At 34.3% G+C, this 21,898-nt stretch overlaps 2 long non-coding RNA genes across 2 annotated transcripts in view; one reads left to right on the top strand and one right to left on the bottom strand.

Annotated features, from left to right (window-relative positions):
- The first annotated feature begins 3,218 nt into the window (after nt 1-3,218).
- Nucleotides 3,219-21,898, top strand: part of LOC138128742 (uncharacterized) — a 97,659-nt gene continuing 78,979 nt past the window's right edge. The window contains exons 1-2 of the long non-coding RNA XR_011158893.1: nt 3,219-3,451; nt 16,109-16,192. This is a non-coding gene — a long non-coding RNA (uncharacterized lncRNA). The remainder of the gene's footprint in view (nt 3,452-16,108; nt 16,193-21,898) is intronic.
- On the bottom strand, nt 4,275-6,026 carry LOC138128743 (uncharacterized). The gene is made up of 2 exons (XR_011158894.1): nt 5,733-6,026; nt 4,275-5,679 (listed from the first exon to the last, which is right to left on the bottom strand). It is a non-coding gene; the product is annotated as an uncharacterized lncRNA (long non-coding RNA).

Here is a 21,898-nt window from a genome sequence, read left to right as displayed (position 1 = left end):
GCCAATAATTGAAACTCTTTATTTTTACATGTAAAATCCTATGTCTCGTAAACCAATTCTACACCCGGTATAAGGGTTTGGTCGCCATGTGGATTTTTAATTCTGATATGGGTGCAGTCCAAACAACCCACAACCCCAGGAAAGCCAGCCATGTTATAAAATGCCTCTTTAATGTGTTGAAGTTGGTTTGGCCATTTCACAAACGTTGGTAGTTTGGATGCAATAGCCCGGGATACCTTCGCTATAATGAATGATAGATGTAGCTGCTTGGCTAACACCATGCAAATCACCTAAAAAAAAAGTTAATATAAAGACGACAATAACATATGTATTGTGGTTATTTAAAAAAAATATGATGAAGTCTTTTTGAACACTAATGTGTTGTAGCAACTGCATAATATAAAACCGTCATAAACAGTAACGTCGCGGAGATAGTTTAAATCGTTTCCACACTTTTCAAAAGAATATAAATCACACAAATTAACAGAGTTAACAACAAACATTTGCGTTCAAAGAGTTCAAATTCAAACGAGGAAACTAAACGAGGTTAAACGATCTGACAGAAGACAATACGCAAGCTTACGCGCATGCGATGATAATGGGCGCCGGAAAATTCAATTCAGACATATAAATATCTACTTACCTAATTCTAGCTGATAGCAACCCTTTGCAAAGTAACGCAACGTGATCAGTACTTGTAATAAAGGGGAAATATCACTATCCCTTGACGAATTCGCTTTGATGTCATCATCCACTAACTCCACCACAAATTCCACCGCTTCTTTCGTAAGCCGGTATCTCTTTCGAAATTCACGTGGTGAATATTTTTCGAAAGAATTTTCGCGTGTGCGAACAACCCTTTCGGCTATTTCAACCCCATGAATTTCACGTACGGCCGCGATATCTTGTAAATCTCTCACAAAGTCCGCCATGACACCGTGATTACAAAATTTAAAGACGCTCCTTCCCGTGTGTAAATCTCATCATTAAAAATTGCGGGAATGAGTCGCGATTAGCGCTAAAAATGGGTGTCATGATAGGGTTATGATTAAAGTTGTCTTTAAAAATTTAATCCTGCGTGATTAAATTTAACTAGAGGTCACCCAGCAGTCGAAATTTGACGGTTTTGGTAAAAAATAATCACCCTGTTACGAGAAGTCAATTATATGTGCCCATTCGCACGGTTTCTATTAACTGTTAATAAAAAAATCGCCTAATAAAAGTTCGATATTAAACGCAGGGAGTAAACTTAAAGTTTGAATAAATCCTAACCTCAGATTTTAGTATATCAACCTTAATGCACCCACTTTGCATTCTATAGCATTTTATTTGATCTATGATTTCGGCCGTAGACAACACAGTAAACCTGTGTTTTCTATGATTTCGGCATACTCTGCAGCTGTATTCATGATTTCAATACGAAGTTTGACAATTTCGAATTAAATTATAACTTGACGTTGTCAAAATGTTCACCGTTGCCCAAATATTTATTGGAAATTCCATATCATTCATAGAAGTATGTTGCTAGGCAATTCAAACTGTTGGTTAAATTTATCTGAAATTCAAATTAACACCGTCCTTCTGATTGGTCAACTTTAATTATTTATTACAAAAAATCGATTATACCCTGGACTTTTTTTTAAACGCTATTGCTTTCAGTTATCACCAAGGAAAACGCACTCCAGTTTGATCCGCGAGTTCTGGGACAGTCTGTAGTGGAACTATGTAACTGGGATAGAAAGAAATTTCCTATCTTTCCTGTCTATTCTCCACAACGCTACCATGTAACTAGAATCGTGCATCACCGGACGAGCCGATGCAGAGTTCGGGCGTAGAAAACTAGAAAGACCCTCACTAGTCTTTCCAAGTTGTCGTTCTTTGTCGTGTGCACGCTACGTGTATAGTGCGGTTCGTGTCACTAAACTGACTACCGCACGCGGACTACCTAATGTAACAATGAAACATGGAGTTATGTATGATGCAATTTATAGATGCGGCTCTACGTTTGTATTTGCCGATTTCCGGTAAAACTGCACCACAGAAAATCTTGAAAAATATTTTAATTTGCAATTTTAACAGTGATAAATTAATATAATATGTTTTGTATATTTTATGTAATTATGTTTACTCTGTTGATTATGTAGGTACAATAAAAAATATAAGTATAATAATACAGGGTTATTCTAAATGATTGTAGTCGAAGTAGGACATGCCCATGTTATTAAATTTTTGCCGCTTTCATGTGAACTGTCAATTTTGTTGCTGTCACTCATTTTTTAGGTGAAAAGTGCGGTGATGAGAATTTTAATTATTTTTGTTAAATTAACGACCGAATCCAGAAATATTGAGTTGATTTACAACCAATTCTGTAATATTGAGTTGTTTTGCACCCACTTTAACTCCCGTGTGTACTCACTTATTCACATAATTTTGATGTTTTTTTATGTGGAGCGGCAACCATAAATTTTACATTCAATTTTCACACCTACTTCGACTACAATAATTTAGAATAACCCTGTACATACCTATACATTAGGTATATTGTACATTTTCTGTAATTGATATGCTTATGGAAAATGAGGACTGTTCACTTTCTGGCAAGATTTGTTATTATTAATGTGATTTTTTCTTAAATTCCCACCGGAAGCTTCCATCGATTTAACAATGTTATTGGAAATTTGCATTTTATTCTGAATAAAGTCATAAAAGTAGCCTGTGTATGTGTACCGTTTCAGACGCTTTTAGCAATGTGATATCAATTATTTTCAAGTGTAGTAATGTTTTTTAGACACTCTTCATATCAGAACAATTTTAAAAATCAAATCGGATTCATATTTATATCGTATTCAATCCACAGTGTTATATAAACTCAACCTTAAAACAAACCACGAAATTCGAAATTACGCTTGACAGGCGCGTCAGGCGAAAAGTCACCATGAATAAAATAATATTCCTCTAAAAATATCCACGAAACCGAACGTTTTCAGCTCAAATTGTCACGATAGTATGACACTTCTTTCCAGACCCGAACGTTTCCGACGCGTCATAGAAACATCGCTACATAGTCGCACTAGGAAATTTCCTCTCTTTCTTGTTTCTTTCTTTCCTTTCTTTCTTCCGAGTTACATAGTTCCACTACTGTATCTCTGCGATTTCAACGCGCGATACAAAACTGCGGGTCGTTTGTAGCATATAATGTGCACACTGCACACATAACCTTTTTTAGTGTTATTGTCAATAATTGTTGTCCCGGCGTTCTTTGGAATGTCATACACGTGTTCGTGGTTTAAACAATAAATTCAGAAATCGTATTAAAATTAATCGTGCGGAGAAAAATATTTGGAGACGCCCAATAATGATTAAGAATTAATATGGTTTGTTCCGTACTTTGGAATTTCGGTGCGAATCGTATATAACCTCGAAGAATGCAGATAGATTGCGAAGATCTTAGGTGAGTACCTAATAATCCTTTCTTAAGTATGTAGTTGAAGATATATCTAACAAAATAGCTGTTAGTCCAGTAATAAACAACTCTGAATCTGAAGCGATGATATGAGTAATATCTATTCACTTTGATTGTGACCACAACGAAAAACATAGTAGGCGCTGTTTAGCTGTGTGCTGGATACGTTTTACACTAAATATTTGTGTGGTGTGAACATGATGTGAAAATGTCAGAATTGTCAAAACTTGACCATGGTAGTAAAGCAATGATTTTAATGTATTTATCAATATTAATAACGGAAATCAATATTTGAAGTAGGAGAAACTAAAAACGTCTGTCTGATTCTGTGGTCTCGTCTGTTGAAAAGTGGGGTTATATCCAGGTACAGATTATTTAACGTAAAAACTTCGAAATCACCTCATGCAATTCTCGATATTAATGAAGAACGAAGGAAATGGTCATTTGGCAGTAAGACAAACGCGAAAAATGCGCGGTAATCAGAACTTTCAATTAGTATTGATTAATACAGTGTGGAATAAAATGATTTACATCTAGTTACCTTTGCATTAGGGGAAATGTGGGTAAAGTGGCCACCTTAAGCTTTGAACGTTGTGTAATATTAAACAAAGAGCAGTATGACTGCAGAACTGAGGACAAATAATGCCTTAAATATTTATCTAACAGTAGTGAAGTGTCCAGAATCCTATTTTTACTGTTGTTTATATTGCGATATTTTTAAATAAATGTGTGCAAATGGCCACTTTACCCCACATATTAGGGTAAAATGGCCACCAGATATGGGGTAAAGTGGCCAGTCCAGAAATGTGTAACTAACACAATCACATTTAATATAAACCTATCTTATTTTACAAAAATAAACGGTAGAAACAAAGTAGGTATAATAATTATCAACTGTTTAAGTATAGGTACATAAATCACATAAAAATATGTCTATATCTTCATTACATCCAGCACATTCTTCATGTGCCCACCTTTTGCAAAGTGAACAACTCACCCAACCCTCCCCTTTCTTGGATTGAGAAAACAAACTGTTGCAATAAAGACATTCTGCATCTTCCTGGTCATCATCGTCACTGCTTGTGTCTTCTTTAGCGGCGGTTTTCATTCTTTTGGGGGCTTGTGTCTTTTTAGTCTTTTTAGTGTTTTTACCACAAAACAATTGCTTTTTACCTGCTGATGATTTATTGGATTCTTTTGCCGTCTCCAAGTCGTTTTTATAAGGGCTGTCTGTAATTATTGCAGTAGAACCTTTTTTTCTAGTTTTTTGATTTGTTCTGCTTTGGCACTTTGGAATCGGAACAATGTCTTTTGGGCTGACAACTAATTCTGATGTGCTTGGTTCACTATTTAAACCGTGCATGTGTTGCTGATCAACTTGTCTACTAGTCGAAGGAAGTGAATTCTGATCAACTTGTCTACTAGTCGAAGGAAGTGGATTCTCTATAGAGTTAACTTGTTCAACTATTTCAACAGATTCTGCGTTTTCCAAGAGTTGTTCACTAGCTTCATCTCTATCAGTAACCTCAGATGCAACGAAATCTGCATCACTAAACACGTGCGGGTTGTAGGGTACGATTCCGCAACGTCGGAACCCATTTATGGCTGTGGTAGGTGTTCCTGCTCGAAGATATGCCCCAGCAAATAGTTTGCTGACTTGAAATTGGGAAATTGTTCTTCCAGGATTATTCTTTAGATATTTTTCGATTTCCTGGACATAAAACGTATTAAGAGGTCCCATAAATGCCACATCTAGGGGTTGTAACTTGTGACTACAATGAGGTGGTAGACACAAAACCGTGACAAAATTTTCACGTGCCATATTTATGAACTCCAGGTTTTTTGTGTGAGTGACATGTCCATCAAGTATAAGTAGGCAAGGGTCTTCAGCTGTGGGTTTTGCATACTTCAGGAAATGCGTAAACCACCTAGTAAAAATTTCTAGTTGCATCCATTCACTTTTGTGACAGGCAAATTCAGTTCCTGGTGGAGCTCCATCCATTAACTCCTCTTTCATTCTGACTCTTGGAAAAATTATCATTGGAGGAACAAAAATACCGCCTGCTGACATGCATATTACAACTGTTGACAAAATTCCCCTTTCTGCTGATGTGAGACTGCCTACTTGTTTTCTTCCCTTTGCAGCAAAAACTTTGCTTGATTTTGACTGCACTGTCGTAAGACCCGTCTCATCAACGTTGAAAACTCGATGAGGACTATAAGGAAATCGACGAAAACATTCATCTAACAAAGAGAAAAACTTGTTTACATTATTCTTATTGAAGGCTCTGGCACGAGCCGCACTGGTGGCTTCAGGTGTGCGAAGACTAATGTTGGGATGCCTGTCACGAAAACCTTTCAACCAATGTTCTCCAGCAAGTTGACTTTCCTTGTTGAAATTATGATTTAGACCGGTTTTCTCAGCCAACTGATAAGCTAAAGATCTAAGTTCCTTTTTAGTAAAACCATAGAAACGTGTTTCCATCTCCTCAATATGCTGAACGATTTCCATTTCTTGATCACTGGTAAAAACAGGTCGGATAGAGCCTAATAGTTTTATTTCGTTTTTCGAGAGTGTTTCGCGGGATATTATATAATTTACTTGCAGTTTGGAAGGGCATATTCCCTTCTTTAACGGCTTTAATAGCCTCTGCCATGGCCTCACTCTCCCATGATGCCTGACTTGACTTTCTTTCATACTTCCTTGGCATTTTCTGTAACAAAATTAAATTTACACAGTAGAAGGCGAATGGGTAAAGTGGCCACTGGTGGCCACTTTGCCCCAGATAGTACCTTTAAGATAAATGCCGTAACCTACGATATATCGTTTTTTTTATAATCATTGACTATACTACATGGATACTTACCTGACAACATATACTAACACTCAGAAACAAAATTTATAACTTTTTAAAATCTTACACAACACTAAACACCTAACAAAGACAATTGCAATATAACATCGTACTTACACAAATGTGCAAAATTGAAAAAAGTAGCTGACAGATTTCTGTTCTATGCTTTTAATTGGTCGCCAACTTCACTGTAGTGCATGTTACACTAATTCTGTGGTTATGCCGAAAGATGGCAGTAGTAGTTTTGAAAAAATGATAGGTGGCCACTTTACTCTGGGTGGCCACTTTACCCACATTTCCCCTACCCTTGTAAAAATACGAAATGCCGCTCTACAAAAAAAAGAAAGCCTAACCTCAAAATATTCCAAAATTCCAAATGTGATTTATTGCGAAGGGATGATATGAATGCAAAGTAGAGATTGAAATTAAAAAGGAGCTAACAAAAGCAAGTCACAGCTAGTGTTGAAAGTGGCCACCAACGTTTGTTAATTCAATTTAGTAAATTGTAACAATTGTCAATTCGATTGATGATATTTATTGACAGAACTAATAGTTCGGCACTTCAAAAAAAAAAGTAGAGCGGTACAGGAAAATTTACATGTGCAAAAATTCCAAAGGTAACTAGATGTAAATCATTTTATTCCACACTGTACAAATATTTTCAGATAAAAACTAATCAGACAGAAAGTTCCAAAAAATGATTTACAGGGGTTGAAAAGGCAGCAGGTATCAAACTACAACACTTACTAGCAAAAATGTACAACAAAAAGCACAAATAGAGTTAACTTTATTGGTGATGTTCGTCTTTGTGAGTTATTTTCCCGTTGGCTTCAATAAATATCTCGAAACAAGTCAATATTAACCGTTTAGTCTCAACTTTGAGAAGACGACGTGGCATTTTCTTTTTGAATTGTAAAATTTTGTACCAAATCTCGATATGCGCACAATGTACGTCGAAAAACATTTGCGCAAGTCCTTCTCCGTTCTGTCTTCTGTGAGCGTGACGTTTCTGTCAAAATGGCGCCTCCGAGAGTTGCCAACTGCGACTGGAATTAGTGTTATCTAAAATTCCCCATCAATAACCTAGCAACTGAAAAGTTACTAGGGAGTGGTCACAATCAAAATGAATAGATTATAGCTAGTGTTGCGGTGTTGTCACAATGAACACTTTTTTTCATAATGCAGTTCAACCAAAAATAAAATAGTAATATCGGATTATCAAAAAGGATCGTTTGAGTTGGCAATAAAATTAAGAACATTTTGTTATTCGGCTGTTTGCAATACTGCAACTGGATACGTCTTTTGACATATTCGACGTGAAATCAACAGCATAGACAAATTAACCCCTACGGGGAGACGACTTAAACCGATGTTAAACCACAGACAACTTCGGATCAAAGATTAGGGAGAAGGAAGATAGGAAACGCCGGTAAAGAGTGTATTAGCAAAGAATATCTACGTTCCGTATAGAAGCGACACTGCCGTAAGATCACGTACAAAATGCGTAATGAAAGGGTATTAATATAATGTTCACCAAATTAAATTATACACCCCTAGCGCTGTCCTCCAAAAAATTAAATTAACATCAAAAATTCCTAGTGGACACCAAATAATGACACTTTGGAAAATGAGAACAGCGTCACCAAAATAGCAATGTTGTGTATTGTTTTACTGTTGCTTGTATTGTAAATGCTATATGTTTACCTATTTTACTAAATGTTCACCAAATGTGGAACGCTCACGTTACGCGCCTTTACAGCCCTTTCACAATGGCGTTAACGTTACGTCGATGTTAAAACGTTAATGTTAACGTTAGATCTAATTACATGTATTTCAGTACTTTTTATAAATTATTTCCGTTCGCTAATGTTAGAATGTAACGTTAAGAATCCAGAACATTTCTATAACTAACGTTAACGCTAACAATTTCATGCAACATTAATTTTCATCATAACGTCATTGTGAACGGTCCACAATGAAATACATGTAATTTTGAATTTCTAGATCTAACGTTAACATTAACGTTTTAACATCGACGTAACGTTAACGCCACTGCAAATATAAATATTCACGCTATCCATTTATATTAAGCACTTGCTAAAGAAAACTACTTTTTCGAAAACTGATAAAAATATGTTCACATTTACATGATCTAAATCGGTTGTCAAAGTGACTGTTTTTTGTTCACTGGATTTATAGTCCGGACAAAATAAATGTGAATTCTGACTTTATTGAGTCAAATTATTTAACAACATGATAATGATAATAAAGATTTATTGGTAGGTCGTTCTCGAAAAGGGGTGGGTATATAAACACAGCGAGTTTTCGAAATTCTACTTGCAACTTTGGTGGTGGATATCCATCTGTTTCCCATCATAAATCTTTATTATTGTTTTCTTTACATTTTGATTTGAACATTTTCACATTTATTTTGTCCGGACTATACAATCTAGAATCTAGAACAAAAAATACTTTTACGTTCAGCAATTTTTGATTGAAGAAGAGGTCACAATTTCGCAATTTCTTAGCTTTATATTCCAAATAGGCCAGTATCACACTTTCAGACACGTTCTTTAATTTCTTAGAGCCACACCAATTCATGAAATCCTTCTAAGCAGATTCATATTGTCTAGAAGGCTTTTCCGGGATAACACTAAAAACTGCATTTCGTGCCGTTTCTAATACATCCAAAGGCAGATCATCTTCATCACTTTCGGAACTCATTTTTGTTTTTTCTTCTTTCTTTTATTAAACACCAGTAATTCTCCTAAAATCGCAACCGAACCTTACAAAATTAGAAGTTATATCGCTTGTTTGACGGTTGCTATCATTATTAGTTGGTCAGAGCATTCCAAATTTAAAACAACAAGATAATTGTAGACAAAAATTTTTTTGAGTTTCCGCTAATGTGGAGCTGTGCAGTTTTCGAAAAAACGTTGGCTGATACTCGATTGCGAAATTCTTTTGCATTCTATGTCCTTATTGAGAGGAGACCTAATAAAATATTGATAGATTGTTCTTACAATTGATATACTATCGAGCGATCAAATTAATTTGTAATCGAGTCATCCATGGATTTGATCCGTTTGTCTTTGCGATTGATATTTCGAGATCTAACCTGTGTTCAAGCTGTGTTTATTGGAGCGTGGAGTTCAAGTAACGACATACGATTTCGGATTCATGGATAACTCGATTACAAATTAATTTGATCGCTCTTTATATAAAATTCGGGCGACCCCTCCTTACAAAGATACTGAAGGTGTAGAGTTTGCAACAAATTTTGTTCAAATAGAAATTAGGAATGTTTGCCGTTTATTTTTATTTATCGTGAGAAAATAATGATGCAAAAAATTGTCTTAGAAAAGTAGCGTTATCGCGGAGTAAAAGATATTTAATTTTTGCAATTTTTGTTCAAAAAGAAACGGCAATTGGGCTAGATTATTGTTTTGTAACCTTGGATACGGATAATTCGAACTGGTATCAACCTAGGCATATTTTTGTACGTATCTTTGCAACGCTTTAATCTGAAAATTATAAGATAAGGAATGCGGTTGCTGTATTGAACAAAGTTAGAAGAGTTATATCACATATATCATCTTAAGAATTATTCAAAACTTTTTTCAACAAGTTCTTACTTGCTACACGGCGTACTCCCTGCAACGCGTTGGAGTCAGAAGAGTTATATCACATATATCATCTTAAGAATTATTCAAAACGTTTTTCAACAAGTTCTTACTTGCTACACGGCGTACTCCCTGCAACGCGTTGGAGTCTGAATGCTTTAATTATGAGACACTCTGTATGAGAGGCTAATGAGAAGTCTAAATCTGGGTATCCATTTGAAATTGAATATAGTATAAAATATAGTAAACATTTAGTATTTTTGTGAAACAAAAAGTTTTTTTTTACTGCATAAATATAAGACACTAACAAAAATTAAATATCTGGTTATCATTTCAGAATTAAATATGGAATACAATTTGGTGAACATATAGCATTTTCAGGTAACAAAAGTTATTTTTAGTAGCAAATAATATAAGAAACTAGCAGGATGTCAATATCTGGTTATCGCTCTAGGATTATGTATGGTTTTAATTTTGGTGAGCATTTAGTATTTTTGGGAAACGAAAGTATTTTTTTGTATGAATAAATTTGGTAAATTTGGTAAACAGTTAAATACCACCCGTAATGAAATGACCAATGACCTTCAACCATTTTGAAACTACTAATTCAGTGGCGCGCCACATTACATAGGCGTAGAGTGTCGAGAATAGTTGGTTCAGAAAACATAAAAAATAAATTTCAAAAGTGGTTAGTTTAGATTTATTATTAATATGAATAAATATAACAGAAGTTTAGTATACAATCACATTGGAATGTACAAAAAGTAGAATACAACAACTGCACCAAAGAAATTTTCAAGGCAATCTTGCTTTAATTTACGAGAGAATAAAAACTTTACGTTGGTCATTTTCAATTCTTCCCATAAAAATTTTAAGCCATTAATGTTTAAATGCCATCCCTTAAAACATTATATGTGTTTGTAACATTTTTATCTTGTTTATTAATTATTTTAATGGATTCTAATAATTGGACCATTTCATTTAAAAACTGCTACTGAAGAGATGCACCATTAAAAGGTAAATTGTATTTTTTCCCAGTGTGTTTCGAAGAATGAAAAATATCGAATAGTTTGTCAAATTGTTCTATAAACCTCGCTGTTCCTGCCGATTCGGCTGGTAAAGCCCCTAATGAAACGTAAGTTTGAAATTCCGACAGCAACACTTTCACTTACTACTTGAGCTGCTAAACTCACACGCATTTTTTCCCAATTATTTGATTTTATATGCTTGTCCATGAGATTCTTTGCGATTCGCAAAGGTTTTGTTTTATCTGAGTTATAAAAGGCTTGAACAATTACCCAAGATGCTTTTTTCCCACCCAGGAATTCAATGTGGTTGCAGTTAAGAAGCGTGTTTCGTACTGACTTTAATAAATGTGGTGAGTCGTAAAACACAAATTTTTTTTAGGTTACCTTGGTGGTGAAACTCAAAATAAGGCTTATCAACTGACACACCCAATGACTTAACAGTTTCCACAAAGTTGGAACCCTGATCGCTAATTAGAGCTTTAACATTTTATGAAGTTTGCAATAGTTTGTCTAAACCGTCATTTAAAATTTGTTTAGTATCAACACAAAAGGACTTACAGAAATAAAAAGCTACCGGCTGCTTCCAATTTGATAATAATCCCCTTACCATGACTACTAAAACTTTTGGTGATGGGATAAATGCTCTTTTTTTGCCATCATCGACAAAACCAATTATTTTGTCTTGCGAACAATTGTATAGCAGGTATTTTTTTTATATTCATCTCATCCCAACACAAGATACACTGTTTTACTGCATCTGTCATGGTTCGAAATTCATTCCATGAGTAAACCGCTGCAAAGTTCTGATGGATGGGAGCATGAAAGTTTTTTTCATAAACTTGTATGCTTTAGGGCTAATGAAGTACAGTTGTAGCGCAAATTTCTTATAATCATCAGTGTATCTCTTACCACATTGTTTTTTATTATTAAGCGTTGCCTGTACCTTAACAAATTTGGCGCTTAATGGTGGTAAGAACTTTTCACATAACTTCTTAAATTCCTCAATTGTGACGCCATCGTAACGCTTCTTTTCTTCGATTTTCAATTTTTTGCTCTCACATTTTAATGTGTGAATTTCGCTTCTTAATTTTCTTTTTTTTGGTGAAGCAGCTGATAATGCACTATCAGTTTGTGTTGCAGATGTACTGTGATATTAAGTGGTACATTGTTATTCACCTTTTATTTTTTATTTATTTATGAATAAAATCTGTAATTGTAAAGAATAATAAATAACATTACCTTACGGAAGCAGTTGTACCTACCAGGTTCTTCTTGATCCGGCAGGAAAAGGGTTGGTTTCGTATGGGATTGCAACCGATTTTTTAAATAATTTAAAAACATTTGCTCTTCAAAATGCTTCCCACATACACGTGTTTCTTCTATACATTTTTGGCTCTTTTATTCCAGTTCAGGAAATTTACATGCTCGAATCCACTCCAACTGTCTAAAAAAATTATTGCAACAAGTGTTTAAAAAATATTAAAATTCTGTTTACCTCTCTCTATTTTTTTTTGGAAAATAAAAAAAACTAATGGATCCATTCGGTTTGGACGTGCATCCTCTCACAGCACAAAAGAATCCTCGTCGATTACGTATCATATTGTTCAACAAGAATTTCGTAATAATATAAAATTCACTGTTCACACCAAACAGGATATGACACAAAATTCACAGGACAGAAGCAAAGCATAGAAAATCAACGCTGATCAAAAAGCGGTTGTCAGCTGATGCCAGCTGATCGTCAAAAACACGAAACCGCCATTTTCTAAAGGATGAACTGGAGTAACAATCTCAGCAAAAAGTTGCGGAATTCTTATAATGCTATGAAACGTTTATTACGAGGAATCAATATTTGAAAAAAAAGTTTTTAATTTTTGGTAATCAGTTGCAAGTAAATTTTGTGGTAATTTTCTTGATATTTAAATAATTACATACATGTGATTTTACAATCTTTTGACTAAGACTGTACGTAAAAGTAAACAGAAGCACATTGAATTCAATTTTCATTGCATTTCTGTTAAAGCTCTTAACGTAAATGTAGTAAAACGTGCGATATGAGTGTAATATTGCATACCGACGTCAATTATATGCATTTTGTTCTCTTTTTATTGAAATTAAAACAGGTACATAACCTCAAAAACCGTGTTTTTCCACATATAATTAGCGATTACATGAAAAATCCTCGACCAACTTTCTTTGTAAATTCATTAGAAAATTCTACGATATCGATACTTTATGTGTGAAAATTTTAAGAAAAATTGGCCATTTTGAAATATATTTTTTATCAATTTATATACGAGCATTGATCGATTTCTCATAAGAACACGTGTAAAATATTCCGAAACTTTAAAGGTAATAACTTTAAAATTCCTCGATCAATTTTTTTTAAATTTGGCACAATACTTTAGCATGGATAAAAGGACTATTGTACCAATTTTGAGCAATTTTCGCCATTTTTCAATGTTACTCCAGTTCATCCTTAATATACATGCGCAGTGGAATCCAATGTCGAGTGTCGCTTCGATACGGAACGTAGATATTCTTTGGTATTAGTAAAACCATATATCTATTAACTAGTTAATAGATACTAGTTAATAGATATATGAGTAAAACCGACCACTTTTTAAAGAACAGAATACATCTGAAACGCTAGGGGCGCTGCAAACGATGTTCAGGAGCGACCCGCGCATTTTAAAATATTTGAACCGTATGGTGGCAAAAATAAATTTCAACTGAATTATGTAAATATTTAAACAGAAAAATAATACATTGTATAGATACAATTCATACTATTCTAGAGATATACCTCTAGAATTAAAACTGATACAAAGGTATCGTTGAGGTATCCTATATGTAATAAGTAAAATAAATAAATATTGAGAATTATATAATTTTATACAATTTATTCATTCACAGATTAATTCATTCGTGCAATACATTTTTTAATTTTTAATTTTTTGTGGCAGCTTTTTTGATTTTGCTTTTGTTTCTAAATCTCACTGCCCAATGACATCTGATTTTTACAAATAAAGATAAAAATAAACCACTTGACTCTTCTGAACATACGAGTCAAATTTACAGAATAAACGTCTTTTATAATTCCTATAATATCTTTTGATATACTCGTATTGTTAGTTTGAAGTAACTTGGGGAATATATTATTATGAATTACCTCTATCTTGGTAATAAATGCGTGTGCTTCTTCGGAGACAAAAATTAGGCCCTTTTTATATGCGATATCTTGACTCTGTTTGAAGTAGGTGAATAATTGATGTTCACCTGTTAGCAATTTGTCTTTATCCACTAGGATAGTCCTGCATGTTTCGCAGTTGTGTAATTGTAAAAATTTCCTCACAACAAAACCACTCGCGTAACAAGTAGCATTTTCATCAGAAATTGTTACCTTTTCCATAAGATTTGTTAGATCTTTGAAATCTATGGAAGACATGTCTTCATTCGTATTATTAACTCGTTCAATTTTAGCAATATTTGACAGTTTCGTTACGAGTAGCATAACAGTAAAATCATTCTCACAATTCGTATTAGATGACAATTTTGCAATACTTGTTATGTAATTTTGACGAAGTCCATTTTGAAATTGTTGCGGATTGGGGTTATGGCAACAACCATGCTGGTATCTTACAACCGAAAAATTTTTTTCGAGAGGATCTTGATTTAACTGTCTTGTCAACAGTTTTGGCATATTATGCGTCTCCCTGAGACCTCTAGCTAATTGCAGTATACTGGGAATGCTTATCTGCCAGTTCTTCAAGCAAGGAGGTATCCTTCGATGAGCACCAATAAATTTTGCGGTACTTATATTAGTAATCATTTCATTTAAAAATGTCTCATGAGGTGAACCTGCTGTTATTGCATAACTCATCTTAATTTTATCAACATTTAATCTGCAACTATTAAGGCAGTCGAACATTTTATCAGTGTCACCAACAAATTCTGCAGTAGCTTGTGCAGCTGACTCTATTTCGCCCAATTGGATTAACACTAATATTGCAACACTCACACTATCACTGAACACTTGTGAAGCATATTTGTAATATTTAAATGTTCAGCAGTAATTTTGGGCAGTAATCGGGCTCTCAATGGATTCTTTGACGTACGGTCGGTGGACAAATAAAACTGGGACACTTAAAATTTAATCCGTGTAAATCAGACCATTGAATTGTCAATATATTTGTCAGTGTCTATATAATATGTCATACCAAAGTTAACCTATTTGTGATAAAGCCGTAATTAAACGATGCAAATTTGTAAATTTTGACTTATGTGATTGTCATTTTTGTCCCAGTTTTATTTGTCCATCGACTGTACATGCTGAAACAATATGTTTCCAACTTATATTTCTTCCTTTATTGTCTTCAGCAGATGAGGAACATCATATATAAAATATACTTTGTGATCTTTGTGAAGAAAAAAAGGTTTTCAGGTGTAATTGCAAGGGCTTTAGCAACATTTTGATTTACTGGACTTTGGTCACAAATAACTGCCTTAACAATTAATCCAGCTGCAATAGCAGCATCAATGCTGTCCATATTGAATAAATATGTTTGGAAGTTGATGTACCACCCAAAAACCAGTAACCACGAATGTGTTTCCACGAACCATGCATACTAAGGCAGATTTCGCCTTATCATTTGTTCGGATTTTACCAGTATCAACAACACCTATGATCCCATCTCTGCTGACGTCATAGTGCAGTTCTTCATTGATAGATATTTCATCAAAAACAAGACTAGCTATCTTAGGGCTCTCTTCATCGCAACCAGAAAAATGTTTTCTTATGGATTCCACAATAGCATGATTAATCAACCTTCAATTTAGCCTGCCAGTTTCGCAAAGTCCGAGTTTTGGGCAAATTTAGTGCCTTAGAAATAGTTCTGTATCCCTTTGGGGAAGCATAATACCATAATAGGCATAATTCTTTCATGTCATCATCGTATCTACAATTAAATTTGTTCCTAAATGAGGATTTCAGTTCGTTTGAAAAAAGAGTGTGCGCTTCTTTTGACAGGAACGGCTTAGATTCACGGATTAGTTTCCAATTAATATTGCGACTGGGAGAACAATATACTGCTTTCTCAACACAAAAGCCTGCACTCTAATACGTTTCATTTTTCCTAGGTGTTGGGCAACTAGGAGGGATCTTGTGGGCCTTGGCAGATCCTTCATCTGCACATTAAGTATAAATTAGAAACTATGTTATCAGTAAGTACAGTGGTGGTTAATATAATAAGCAGTGTATTTATTGTTAATAATGTTTTTGTAAAATTATTAGCTGACAATATAACTAATCCTATGGACATGGACACATACGGTGAATTATATAGTCAGTTGAGTATTAAATTATCTACGTGGTAACAATACGTACACTCTAGATTAATTCCTTCATCCATTTTTACAATTAATAAAAAAGCAGTAAACAATAAATACTACTAATTATAAAAAAGAAAAACAATATGTATGAACACAATGAGTATTATTAATTTTAAACAAAAAATAGATGTATAAATGTAAGTACGATAAGAATTTAACATATTAAATAAACACAATGATAAAATATAAATCATAATTAACATAATTAATATTTTAAAACAAACTATAAATATTATGTAGGTATGTACAACAAAAAATACTTATATATGAAAAACAGTCTATTTAGCGAGGTATTTACTATTTATGTAAAATTCGTCTCATTTTATTATTTTGATGCATTTGACGATTATAATATCATTTTCAAATTGTTTTCTTTTATCTTTTAAAAACTTTATTGCAATGAGAGATTTTGCTGAATCCAATACAATAGATTTAGTTTCCGAAAAATGATCTTTACAAGAAAACCAAGTAAAATCAAGGCGACATTTTAAAGCAACCTTAATTTTTTGAAAAATATTTAAGATTTCTCCACTTTCGTTCAGATAAAGATATGTATATTAAATCATATGCATGTGCTATGTACCGGATTAAAGATTTTTCTACATATTTCAGTCTTGTTTTCTCGTCATTTTTCTTAAAAGTAGTGAAAGTGTGGTGTAGCTCCAAATTTTGTGACAAAAGCGCATCCAGGCACGATACACATTTCATCGCTTTAATTTTTTTTACAAAATATCCACAAACATAGCTTAACCCTTGTGTATCTACATTTTCGTCCTTCAATGAATTTTCATTAAAATTTGGTACATTTATTATTAATAATTCGTTATCATGGTCATCAACAATAGGTTTTGCTAATGTAAAACCATTATCCAGAAACTCTTCTATAGTGCTCAACAGATTGCCGTCATCGTCCTCGCAATTTTTGTACCGACTAAATGAGCCCGTAAGATTATTTATATCCGATCGGGCGATTTTTGCCTACTTATGGACTAGTTTTTAGGGCGTAATTCAGTATATTATAGCCCAGGGCTGTAATAGCTATTTATTTTTCACTTTAGTATAATTGCATGATAACTCCTAGGATACGAAATACGTAAACATGTCCATAACAACCGGGGAATAATACAGGGCGTAATAAGAATAAGCGGGCGTAATGAATTCATAACGCCCTCATCAATTCAAAATTGCAAAGATGCCAATTTTTTTTTTTAAGAACACGTATAGTGAAAAATAAAATCTTGTATGCACCACGGCGTCACCGAATGATTACGCCCATCGAACGATATCCATCTCTCGGGCTAAAGCCCTCGAGCTGGATTCATCGTTCTCCGGGCGTAACGCCCTTGGTGCATAATAGTATGTTATACGCCAAGGTAGAGAAGACATTTTTTTAAGCCGAGGTAGTTTAATAAAGAAGCGAGGCTTAAAATTGTCTTCTCTAGCGTGGTGTATACCGGGTATCAACCACCAAACCTGGCCATAGGCACATTACACATATTACAATAATATATGAGTTGCTATGAAATATATTATTGTGTAATGTCATATTGACAGCTATAATTATTATCATCCGTACAAACAATGCCATCAGGAAACTTTTGATGTAGGTAAGGTAGAAAGTAGAAATACTTTTGAAATTTGGAAAAGGGAAGAACGATCACAGAGCAGTATTATGCTCAATTATTGGGCAAATTTGACGAGACAATAATATGTTTCATAGCAACTCATATATTATTTTAATATGTGTAATGTGCTTATGGCCAGGTTTGGTGGTTGATACCCGGTATATTATTTTTTTCACTACTAGATCCGTTAAAACCCTTTCTAATAATAATTATTAATTACATTTGTTTGTCCGATGCGACGATCCGAGTTCTCATTTTTCAACGGTTGCTATGAAAATTGAAAATCGTCTGTCTACGTTAACCAATAAAATCAAAGAAAATCTTTCGTTGCTAGGTGACGACTGTTCATTATTGACCTTGGTTAATAATGAAAATTATTATTAACCTTGGGAGAGAAATTCTACTTCTGGGGTCGGCTCGAGAGTCAATAATGACGCCTTCTGAGACTAGTAGTGAAAAAAAACTTTTTAGAATTTCTCTCTCAAGGAATAAACTACCTCGGCTTAAAAAATGTCTTCTCTACCTTGGCGTATAACATACTATTGCCGCCCTTGCTTATGCCGTTACTACAGTAATAACAATAACTGGCTTATTCCACCTTCCTGATTTTTGTGTCGTTATTTTAAAATTGAATCTACCTAAATTATTATAAGATTCAAAACTTCGACGGGACATAAAATTTTGTATGTACTATGCCGGCCAAAAAAATCATGATTACCGACTTGATTATGAACGTTATTTTTTGGGTGGTAAATTTCAAAACTCAAAATTATTTTGTCATTTCTACTACACAGAACGTTTACCTCAGGTTATCTATGTACGATTGCTCTAATTTTGTTCATTCATGTCGGATTTTTGGAATATCTGAGCTTCAAACAGTTGATTGTCAAAATGAGAAGAATCGAAAGTGGGGTTACGATTCCTAAAGGTTTATTTACACTTTACTTGAATGTCAAGAAAGTGACGGCCAAAATTTTTTGGCCGCCATAGTTCCACGGGCATAATTAGCGTTTGTGACCCTAGCGTGTTATGGCTCTCGACTGACGTCTCGAGCCCTAATGTCACGCCGCGGGCCACAAACGCCTTCATTACGCCCTTAATACATAAATAACTATTAAAACACTTGTCTTCAGTGTATGGGTGAATTGGTATTGGTAGCAACTACGATTTGTGTTTGCCATTCCGTTTTGTCGTATAATTGCAAACAAATTTTCTAAACAGTCTTGGTTAACGGCCCGTGTACGCAAATATTGAAAACCCTCTGCTTGACACATTTTCCATAGTTCACGGAATGCGCGTATATTATTTATCCACCCATCCTGGAATTTCATTTTTACGTTGACAAGTTGACCAGTTTTGGGACATTCAAATTGCGCTAGCGACTGTGGCACTCATTGTTTTAGCTGCAACAGATACCTTCATTTTGAGGGCACGATTCGATGGGTTGTTTATACACTGAACTCCAAAATTAACGCATCACTTTGATTTTTTTAATTAAAAAAGCAAGTTTTGAAATATTAAAAAAAAATATGTTAACAACAATAACAGCTGAACCCTGGGAGTTATTTTCAACACATTTTCTTACAAAAAAGAGCACATAAATGTAAAAAAAATACAAAAATTCGAAAAGGTAACATCACGAGTAAAAATGAGAAATCGAAATTTAAAGATTATTTTCCTGAAATCTTGTATTGTCCCCTCTAGCGTTAATTGTAGCTCAATAAGGTAGTGGCATGTTAAAAATGAGGTTTCTCTTATGATTTTAGCCTATATTTTGCCAAATATTCAGAAGTGCTCTTGTTAGCTGACTGAAGTGATTTGGACGACCTTACATTGCCTGTAACAGTTTTTCCATATTATCCCATAAGTGTTCCATTGAGTTGTGGTCAGGGTTACGTGCTGGCCACTTCATAACTGATATTTCAATAGTCCTAAATTAGTCGGAAATTACCCTTGCAAATGTGGCCGTCTATTATCCTGCATATAAATGAAGTCTTGCCCTACGAATGGGGCATAAGGTACAACAATAGGTTCCAAGATGTTCGTGCTATATCGATGTGCATTTAAATTGCCTCTATCTAAAACCACAAATTCTGTCACAACGTCTGAAGATATTCCCATCCATACCATTATTGACCCTCCCCCAAAACTCTCTTTAGTAACGAAATTACACTGCGCATATCACTCACCAGGTCGTCTATACACTATTACCTGTCGGTCAGACTTGTATAGACAGAACCTGGATTCATCGAAGGCCAAAACTCTGCGCCAATCTTGTTCGACCCAATTGACATGTTCTAATGCAAAGTTTAAACGGGCCTTCCGAAGAGCTGCAGTTAACTTGGATACAGTGGCTGGTCTTCTCGGATGTATTTGATCCTCCTTTAGTCATTTTCTAACAGTATTTTCACCCAGGCGGAGTGCATATCGTCTAACATGCGATCTTGAAGTCGGAGAGTAGTGAGAAACCCTTCTCTAATGCTTATTAACCTTAAGTATTGGTCCTGGTGAGGTGATGTGATCCATTTTCGGCCTTGTCCCCGCCTCCTTGTGTGCCGTCCAGTTTCCCGATGTCTTCTTAGAACTTTAAATACGGTAGATTGGTTCATACCAAAGTGATATGCAATAGTTCTCCGACTCTCTTAATTCTGAGCTAACAAAAGCACTTGCACAGACTTTTTAAATGCGAAGTTGTTCCTAATATCGCCCATGTTAAAAGTAAATGAAGATTGATGTCAATACTGATTCAAGTTTTCTACTGTTACTAAAAAAATATTTTCGAGTAAATTTAAAAACAGCAAAAACGATATTTTTGCTCATTTTTGTGCACAGTGGCTGGAAATTTTAATTACTCTTGTAGAATGATCTATGTTTTTCCTCTATTTTCAGTGTGTATAACAATTTTTTGCTTTAAAATAAAACTTTTCAAAAAAACCATAAAAATACAAGTGATGCGTTAATTTTGGTGGTCAGTGTATTTAAAAAACATTCGCGTATCTTATATAACATCCGAAATCGTTTCGTTTTGTCAATTTGGTAGGCATCAATAATGTGCTGAAATTTTGCTACATTGTTGTTTGCAAAAATACTCGGAATGCACTGGCCCGTTATAACATTATAACGGGCCAGTGCATTCCGAGTATTTTTTAATAAATGAGGTGTATTAAAAAAAGTTATAACTTTGTTATTATTTACAAAAAAATATGGCCCTTGTCTTTCGTCCACTCATGTTGTTTTTTGTAACTTATGTATGGCGGATACATTTGTGGAACCTTGATCGCATACAGTTGCAACCACTTTAAAACCTCGAGATTGTAGTTCACTTATTACTTTACATATTATTTGTTTTAAATAATTGGCTTTGACACTATTTTTTACAAAATAATACGCAACAGGCTGCTTCCAACTTTTTCGCAAACCTTGCACCATAAATACCAATGCATTTTTTGCCATATCTTTAGTCCTCCCCAATAACCCCAGATCTTCATATCCTATTATCAGATCTGAAGCTTCACGGTGTAGTCAAATCTGCAGACAAAGATACCTCATCAAAAGAAAGGGTGCAAAATTTATCCGAATTATGTTTTTTTGAAATTTCTTTGGACAATATGTCCAAGAGATGAAAAGGTACTTACCTATATTTCTCAAATTTTTTTGCAACGTGGATTTCGATGGCAATTTTAATATTTTGGATAAAAATCTATAACACCTAGGACCTCTCTTGTAAAGCGTCAGTGCAAAACCCTTGTCAGCAGGTGTCCAAGAATTTATTTTTCTTTTACAATTTTTAAATTGAGACCCACTGGATTTAAATTTTTCTCAAAGTCCTGAAATAGTGAGGCACCCGACAGTTGACTTAAACTTTTAATTACATTTTTGGATTTAATCAAAGAATTTTTTAATTTGCAAATCT

Source organism: Tenebrio molitor, chromosome 4 (genome assembly GCF_963966145.1).
Source record: "Tenebrio molitor chromosome 4, icTenMoli1.1, whole genome shotgun sequence".
Lineage (NCBI taxonomy): Eukaryota > Metazoa > Arthropoda > Insecta > Coleoptera > Tenebrionidae > Tenebrio > Tenebrio molitor.
The sequence above is the reverse complement of the archived record's forward strand: the minus strand, read 5'-3'. Positions and strand labels throughout refer to the sequence as shown.